A 9,775-nucleotide genomic window follows, 5' to 3' on the forward strand; every position below is an offset into this window, starting at 1 on the left:
AATGTCTGTCTGTCCACTGAACACCTTGAATCTATATAGCCAATTCTCAGGCAACCGGTCACAACCTTATGGCCGAGAGGTACACAGTCTTGGTATTGTCTTCATTGTAAACACGTTGTTTGTCCCAACTAGTGGATTATGTCACTGGATACTACTGGTTGGTCCGAGACCGATATATAACGTTATAATCACATGATCATCACAACAATTTGGTTCAAGAGTTGATCAGTCTGTCTTAGCAACACAACATGATGTTTGTCCTCAAACCCTGAGATATATCCAGTGTTATTAGCTGTGTCCAGTGGGCAGATAATTATAGTTATCAAAATGAATTTCCAATTCCCAGTTTCAAATTTTACCTCCCAAGTATTAATTGTGGATAATTTTTCCACAAGTCGAGTCATAGGAATTGACTTCACTGCTCTCAGGTGTTCAGGAATTTCAAGTTTAGTCGAATTTCTTATCCTTGAATGAAACGGTTGCCAAAGCAAAATGTCTGACATGTTTGGGATCGTAGCTAGTCCTAACCAGGAGTCATTAACATATACTGTTTTGAAAAGTGACCATTTTTAGAATATTATGCAAGACTTTCGTTTTATCAGTATTTTCTGTTAGCGGTAGGTTATCTAGTGTAGGGTAGGAGTTATCTCCCTTTTTTGAACGAGCTTTTCGTGTTGTGTTTGCGCTGAAGAGACCGCATGGTGTGCCGAGATGCACTGCAGGTTGATGGAAGCTGTATTCTTGTATAGAGGCGGAAAATTCACTCTTCAGGTGCATATATTCATTTCTTTATATTCTAAATGCACTGTAAAGTAGTATTTCCTACATAGTCATAATTACAGGTAATTTTAAGTACTTTTTGAAAACTGTTTTCATTCATGCTTCACGGAAGATTCCATTACACCTAAAGGGTAGATTATTTGTTTACTTCATTACCCATGCCTAAATATATTGTTTCATTGAGTAATTCAGTTAAGTATTTAGTGTATTATAATGTCATGTAGGAATAACGAAAGTGTTTTCGGTTAATTTCTCCATATTTTCATCAGTGTATTTTATGGAAGAGTTCATTATTTCCATAGGGGTTACATTTTGCCATGTGCTTTTGAGCAATAATTTGAGACAACTATAAGAAATATTTTCAAGATATTGATACATAGTTTTACTTGAAGTGATAATGATATTTGCAATGTATTTTCAGTAGTGTATTTGCATTTAAGAGTTATTTCCATTTTGGGAGAGTCCATTATTTAATGGGTATTATTGTAGACTAAGTGTATTTGTGGATCAGGGCCAGGGTTGTAAGTGTAATATTTATTGTACTATTGTTGTGTTATCAATGCAGTGTGTATTTATTTCTACATTTGTTTAATTTGCAGAATCTGTCAACTTTATTTAATAAAGGACTTATTGGAAGAATTCCGCCTTATTTAGCCATTGTTCATTCAAAACATATACTTTAGTCTCATTTTGGTATGACGGCAGAAGTGTCAAATGATCGTTGGATGCTGAACAAGTCTCATTCAACCGAATGAAACCAAGTGGGGGTGTGATTGTTACGATACGAGGTTTGATTGTCCCCGAACTACAAACAATAGTAAAGTTGTAAAACTGTCTATCGTGGTCATGAACCATTATTGATTAGCAATATAATTTACCCTTGGTAATATAATTCGTGGATATACCTCTCATCTACATCTTGTCTTGATCTTATACTGATGGGCAAAATAAACTTTCTGTTGCAAAATCTTTCATGATATTAACATAAGAAAATATAATCAAATGCATATTGCCCCATAGTTATTGCCAACCGTGGTGGTGTGTGGTCCTGTGCACAGAGCTCAGGTCACGAATCAGTTGAAGTTAAGCAACGTCAAGCTCGGACAGTCCTTGGATGGGTGACCGTGTTTTGCAGCTTGACTCCTGCGAGTTTCTAGGACTTCAGTCCTGCCCCACAACGAAGCACATGTGATACATGTGGTCTCACCTTAGGCAAGTTTGTTCAAAATTGCCTCTGTTCACCCAGCAGAAAATGGGTACCCGGTTGGATAAAGTCATGTGACTATAACTTTCTAGCGCCTAACAGGCAGCTTGGGTTATACGGGGTAATAATAATCAGATTCTGATTAAGCGCCGCGAGTAATCACTTGGTGTTTGGATACTGTGCGCTATAGTAGATGACTTATTCTTATTATTAACAACAAGAGTTCGATTCAGACGAACAGCAGCGCTCAAACGCACCTCTTGACAACTTTGCATTGAAAACAGCAAACTGCACGTGTTTTGCAAGTAAGGGTAAAATGCACGTGCATGCAAGGTATAAAACGACCTTACAGTACAGAGCAGATCGTACTTCAGCAGAAAAACACTTTACAATGCCGAGGTTAACTTCAGCAGAGCGAGAGAGGGCCATAGGAATGCTGCAAATGGGCGCTTCAACGGGTCACGTTGCAAGAACCTTCAATTGCTCCATCGTGACCATCAGGAACCTTCGTCGGCATTACCGACAGACTGGTCAGACCTCAGACAGGCCTGGACAGGCATACCCCGGTAGACAACTGCGCAGGATTACCGCCACCTGAGAACATTACACCTGAGAAACCGCGTGCTGACGGTAAAGTCATCAGTGTCAACAGCACTCGGTCACACAGTGAGTCGAAGGACAGTGGCAAGGAGATTATGGGCCTATGGTATCAGAGCCTAATGACTGTCAGGAACGCTGCTGACAGACAGATATGGTGGTCTGAGGTTCCAATGGGCGACAAGAGTCAGACGTTGGCAGCTGTTTTCCAACGAAAGCAGATTCTGTATAAAGAGGGGCGATGGATGAGCCAGAGTTAATGTGGGTGAAAGGACAGCTCGCTGCTGCATCCAGCAATCGGAGCCGTATGGTGGATGCAGTGTCATGGTATCGGGCGGCATATGTGGTGACCAAAGGACAGAACTGATTGTTATAAACGGTAATCTGACGACCCAACGTTACATTGACCAGGTACTTCGACCGACAGTTTCTTTAACAACAGCCACAGGGGATATTGTTCCAGCAGGACAATGCTCGCCCACGTGTCGCTCGAGTCGTACAGAACTTCTTTGAAGCCAACAACGTCAACGTCCTGCACGCTCTGCTGACATGTTGCCAATCGAGCTCTTATTGAACCACCTTGATAGAGTTATTTGACGGAGACAGAATCCACCGGTTACTGTACAGCAAATGACTCATGCCCTTGTCGGAGAATGGAGGCGTATCCCAGCTGACGTCATCAGACGCCTCACAGCAACATTCAGAAGACGTGTGTTGCATATATTCTAGCCAGAGGTTGACATACTCGCTATTAGAGACTTCCGTTCACGCTTATAGTGATAGTGAATTTTCTAGCTTGACCCCATGTCGCCCATTACCTGTTCAAAAAGTTATCAGCCCTTTTAAAAATCAAACGTTTGTACTTACCACGTGCCTATGTCATTGTTTCACAAATTATAACTTGCAAACTGTGATTTCTTGTTTTTTAGTGAGATCAAACTGAACGAGCAGAAAGTATCTTTTAACCGTCATTATAGTATTCTTTGTGAATAAAGCTATTACACAAAATTCAATAAAATTTCCAGCATACGATTGACTTAAAATATGGCAATATGTCATCCGGTCGCTACATGCCCGTTTTTCTGAGTTTTCAAGTAACAAATATTTAGTCTTCTTAACATTGATGCCGATCATGGTTGAGTCTGAGTGATACTGTGCTACCTTATTTGCTATATTATTTTGAGCTATTTTGTCTGAAACAATTGGCACTGGCAAATTATAAATTTTATAAATTTCGAAGCATCCACCTAAATCAAGAAGAGGTAGTGTAGTAACCACCAGAATTTATACAGAACAGTTGAACATGTCAATGTTTGATAGAAATTCCATAGGTCTATTTCAGGATCGGGTCTTTTTCAGAAGAACAAGTAATTCACCAGGTCTGATTATATTGAGGCATAAATGTCCTAAGGACAATAGGCTAATTTTACCTGAATATGTTCAACCTATGCCATCAAAGTTTGGGGTGTGCCTCACTTCTTCAATGGCAAACTCTATTTTGAGATACGTAGTGACTGCCCAATCGAATTCTTCATTTATTTATTTAAGGTTTGGGATACATTGTTTACCTTTTCATCAACTTTTTGAAGAGTATCAATGATAGAACTTATTGTATGTCTATTTTCCTTGATGGCTACCCTTGATACATTAAGGATACTTAAACTTTCTTGAACCACATGTTCCAAGATTCTTTTGTCCTTTTGCCTAATTCTGGAAAACAAATCGCAAATGTTATATCACTAGTATATACATATATTGAGAAACCACGTGCACTGCTTCTTACAGAGCTCTTACCGAGTCGTTAGACCTATTTGGCTGGGATAAGGCATCAATGTCCATTTTTGTATGGTCAGTTTCTCTAATCGTACTCTGGTTCTCGTTAGAACTGTCAGAGACACTACCAGTATCGGTGTGCTGGTGTTTCAATCTTTTAGCAAGTTCAGCAAGAGGTATATCATCTTCTTCAGTGGAATCATGTTTGATGATTCGTGGTTCAGAGTCATTTATATCGTAATCTGCTTCGTCATTGCTGGATTCTGAGGAAGGAGGAACAGCATAATTAGCATTCCGCTTGGGTCTTCCTTCTTTGTCTTTGGTTATATCTCATTCATCCAAGTTTGCTATCTGCAAATGCTCTGCATGAGCCTTGGTGGTTGTGCCATCCAGCTGTTTGCGAATTATGTAGGTCCCAGGTGACGTCTGTTCGATGACTCGGTAGTATGGTTGCCATTTATTCTGTAACTTTCTCTTTCTTTGATGTATTTTATAGTACACTGGATCTCCAAACTTGATAGTATTTGGTTTGCTGTTTTGATAGTCGTTTCTTTGCTTTCTTCATGTTACGATGTACGCTCACAAAGGATTGGTGTTGCAGAGCCAATTTATGCCATTCTTCTCCAGTGTATTTTCTGCTGGGTTTCAGCAGGTTATCCATAGGTGACACGGCATATCTATTATACAATAGATAGAAAGATGAAACTTGATTTACTTATGATGAATCGAATGGTTGCAAGAGTTTGGTTGAGGTGCAGATCCCAGGTTGTTAGGGAGTCTCTTGGTTGTAAGCCAGTTTCTTGGCTTGGACATCATGCAATGTGCATGATAGAATTAGGTCTTCACATCGTGTATCTTCAGTTGTTCCAAAGTCTCCTTTACTATCTTATTTACATTCTCTGTCTCGTTATCAGTTACAGCCAAACCGCGGGAAAAATCTTCTCTATGATCAGATGTGCAAGTTTCAATTCAAAACAGCGAATGCCTCTGGCCAGCTGGAGTTGTGATCTTTTATTATCTTACCCTCGTGTAAAATACTTAAATTGCATTGGTCAATGACACTTTAACAAGATTCTTAGTCACCCCTCCCACCCCTCATAAAGAGTGGTAGTTTAGAGCTCATTTTTTTCCTAGTAAAAAGTATGGATTTTGTTTTAATTGGATTAAATGAAACTTTCTATTTTATTGCCCACTATGAAATTTTAGCCAGGTAGCGAGCCGCAACTGCTGGATCTTCGATAATGATATATGGTGAGGTGTCATCAGCAAATATACGGATGTTACTCTATACCATTGGTAATGTCATTTATATAAATTATGAACAGCAAGGGTCCAAGGACTGACCCATGTGGAACCCCAGCTAACACAGCCCGCTCAGATGACAACTTTCTGTGTTCTTTCATTTATAGCTTCTAAACCAATTTAATAGTTTACCTTTAATACCGTAAGACTCCAGTTTATGGATTATGCCTTTATGCCACACTTTGTCGAAGGCTTTACTTATGTCACAGAATACAGCTCTAATTTCTTTGCATTGATCTAATGTTTTTGATATAAAGTTGTAGAGAAATGTTAACTGATTAGAAATTGAGTCACAAGGCATAAAATCTAATTGCAGGTCCGAAAGTATATTGTTATCATTAAGGAAATGGAAAAAGTATTTAAAGACGCATTTTTCAAAACCTTTAGCTAAACAACTTGTTAAAGCAACTGGCCTGTAATTACTACATTCGTGAATACAACCCTTCTTGTGAATTGGCACAACCGTCGCTTCTTCACAGATTTTCGGATACTCACTATGCTTTGAAGAGATATTAAATAACTTCGCTAGAGGTTTGGCTATTTGATTGGATAACATTTTAAGAATGTAATACTTAAGCCGTCCGGACCAGACGCTTTTGTAACATTGAGATACAATAGAATGTCCATTACCACATTCTATGTCGCTCAAAGATCCAGTTGGTGTTATAACAATATCTTCTATATAGGAAATTTGTTCTGGTACAACAGCCTGATTAGTGAAACAATTGTTTAATATATTTGCAATTTCCTGATCGTCATCATACAATACATCATTATGAACAATATATGGGAATGAACTTATGGATTTATTGGTTTTATTGCTTTATCAAGCGCCACCACGTTTTACTACGTTATGTGAACTTAGTTTTTCGTCAATGTCATTAATATAACGTTGTGTTTTGTTTTGTTTTTTTGCTTTCCTTACTTCGTTTATAACGGAATTTCTTATTTGTCTGAAGGTACTCCATGCCTGAGGCGAATTTTTCTTTTTTGCAATCTTATGTTTTCGGTTGCGTTTTCTGATTAAACTGCGTATAACCTTATTCATCCATGGAGAGTCACTAGGGCACATGGTAACAGTTTTGTTAGGTATACATGTATTTCTGCTACTTTTAAACACAATGAAGATTTCAGCTGCGATTTTAGAAACATCCTGGGATATAAACAGGGATTCCCAATGCATATTGTCAGCTATGTCCGTAATAAAAGTCATATCTATGGATGAAAAATCAAATATTTGTCTTTGGTATGTATTACATTTCTTAAGTTTTTCTTTGATGGTAACAGATATTGGACAGTGGCCACTACATATAGGATCCACGACTCCAGACTCTAGGATATTGTCAGCACTAGAAACAAAAATTCAGCCAGTCAACCCCGGATGCTGGTATTCAAACTCAAAACCCTTTATTCTCCAGAAACCGCCAACGGCGGTACATGAGATAAGCGTATATACATTTACATAATATACAAGATAGCAGCTTACAAATTACAACAATGTTTCATTTTTTTCAAATGCATTAGATATGTGTTTCACTAATTTAGAATGTCCTTTAAGATCGCTTATGCTGGTAGTAGACTAGAGTTTCTTAAGGATGGATAAATTTGAAAAATCTAAGTATTTAGCGTTCAGAGATTGATGTTGCAGTTTGGGAAAAGCTTCACATCTAAACACGTAGTGAAAATCGTCTCCAACAGCGTTTGAAACACAAAGTGGACATTGTCGGTCTTCACGTGGAATGCTCAGCCATGGGCCTGTCTCAATTGGTAATGTTCTGAACTTCAAAATTGGGTAACATATGCTTTTTCGAAGATCTAGATGAATATAGTTTTCTAAGATTGGTTGGGTTTTGAAATGTTTATGATAATCCCACTTGGAACTTGATTCAACATTAGACTTCCAATTCGGAAAAAATGGGATGTGTAGGTGTTTTCGACCATTGAGACAAGCCAGGGCGTCGGGCATACAGACGGATTTAGAAACACGTGGGATAGACCACAGTTATCAAGGATATGGGATTTAATTTGTATTGTCACAGATGTGGTTAACATAGTTATATATAATCTTGGATGGTCTCCAATTTGTGTTCTCGGAGGCTAAGTTATGCCAATGTAAAATATATCGTTTATAGATTTTGATACTCAAAGGCTCTCTTCCAAATTCACTGTAAAGCATAAAATGTGGGGTGCTATTTCTCAAACCGGAAGCTAATTTCAGGAATTTTAAGTCAATTCTTTCTATTATTTTTCGTGTCCCCACATCTGAGACAAGTTAATTGAACAACCATTACGTCAAATGCATCTAAAAGTCAATTTAAGGGTAAATTAACGTTCCTTGATTTCTTTAAAAGGCAATACATTGCTTTGGTAGCGCTTTCCGTAAGTGCTTTAATTGCTCGGTAAAATCGCCCATTCCTGGGGAATATAATTCCAAGGTAATCGTATGTATCTACAATATTGATAGTTTCAGTTCCATAGGTAAAGTGAAGTTTAAAAGTGAAGGGCCACTTCCAAAGATAACTACTTTAGTTTTGGACAAATTTACTTTAAGTTTCCATTTCTTACAGTAATGAAAGAAGACATTCAGGGATTTTTGTAAATCCTTTGGATTTTCACCGAACAGTGCGGCACCATCTGCGTATAACAATATAATAAAATGATGTAAGAGGTCAATATTGTTAATTTGCGTTTCATATTTAAAACCATTACAACTTGAGGTGTTGTTCAAGATGATTTAGGTATATGGAAAACAAGAGGGGCGACAGGTTTTCACCTTGTCGCAGACCTTCGTAACACGGGAATTCATCTGATATGGTATTTCCAATCATTACCCTAGATTTTATGTTATGATACATATTTCTTATGAGCGTGAAATATCTCCCATCTATCCCAGTTTTTGTTAGTTTATGCCACAACCCAATTCTCCAGACTTCTCCATGCTTTAGTGAAATCTACAAATATCGTATATAGTTTCTTTAGAGAGAGTTTTTTGTATTTGGACCATCACTTGCATAACAAAAATGTTATCACATGTTGAAGACCCTTGTCTGAAGCCTGCTTGAGTTGGGTAAAGTACTAGTATATTGTTGGTATCTAAGAAATCAATGTATTCAGCCTGTTATTTAACACTCTTGTAAAACGTTTACCAAGTCAACTTAAAATTGTTATAGGTCTGTACGAGTTGGGATCCAGTTTACACCCTTTACCTTTATATATTGGCTTAACAATGCCAGTAAGCCACGAATCTGGTAGAATACCCGATGATAATACAAGGTTGAAATGTTCTCAAAACAGAGGTATAAGTTGATCCATTGAGTCAATCAGAAAATCATTTTCGATTAAATCAACGCCCGTTGCTTTGTTTCTTAAGTTGTTTTCCCGCAAATTTTATTTCTTCTCGTGAAATGTCGTTGTTAAGGGACTCAGTATTGAAAATACATGTATCAGTCCATTTCTCGTCGAGATCAGCCTCGTTCGGTTCGAATTCCTCACTTATTTCAACAAAATAATTGTAGAAAGTGTCAACATCGGGGGAATTTTCAATTTGTTGAGCATGCTCCAATATTCTCAAGGTTAACTTTTCTCTTCTTATTCTTACGGAATAGGTCATTAATTTGAAGTTGATAGTTTCGTATGTGTTTGTCTCAACCTTTTTTTTTGTGTCGAAAATGTGCTAATTTTGATATTTTAACTTTATATTTAGCTTTTTGGAATAACAGTTCACACACCTTGCTTTGACTGATATTGTTATGAAATGTGGACGATAAATCAGTGTCATACCTTATTACACCTGGGCTCAAACGATTTCGGAGTCACCACCGGCCGGTAGCTTTTTGAGCAGATCAACGAGGAGCTTCTCTGCACTCAGTTGCAGCTTCCCCACACCAGACTCCTGTGGTCTAATATGTTGCCGCGGTGTTGCTGGCGATATGCCAAAGACATTACAGTTCATTTGGCATAAAAGCGGGGCGATTAATTGCAACTCGAAAACTTATAAACATATAATACGCAATAAAAAGCTGATAATAATCAGAACATCAGGCCAACAATGAGGAGCAGTCAGGTGTGCGAGAAGCACATGCACAAGTGTCGACAAAGTTATTGATTCATTTATCTGTG

The 9,775-nt window shown here is 38.0% G+C and overlaps 1 protein-coding gene across 1 annotated transcript in view; it reads right to left on the reverse strand.

The window, feature by feature from the left end:
- Positions 1–9,540, reverse strand: part of LOC124281050 (solute carrier organic anion transporter family member 2B1-like) — a 46,730-nt gene extending 37,190 nt beyond the window's left edge. The window contains exon 1 of the mRNA XM_046717059.1: positions 9,437–9,540. The gene's annotated coding sequence lies outside the window, so the exon portion shown is untranslated. The remainder of the gene's footprint in view (positions 1–9,436) is intronic.
- Between the last annotated feature and the right edge of the window lie 235 nt (positions 9,541–9,775).

The sequence above is a fragment of the Haliotis rubra genome, unplaced genomic scaffold, assembly GCF_003918875.1.
Source record: "Haliotis rubra isolate DU_JTF1 unplaced genomic scaffold, ASM391887v1 Scf279, whole genome shotgun sequence".
NCBI classification, from domain to species: Eukaryota; Metazoa; Mollusca; class Gastropoda; order Lepetellida; family Haliotidae; genus Haliotis; species Haliotis rubra.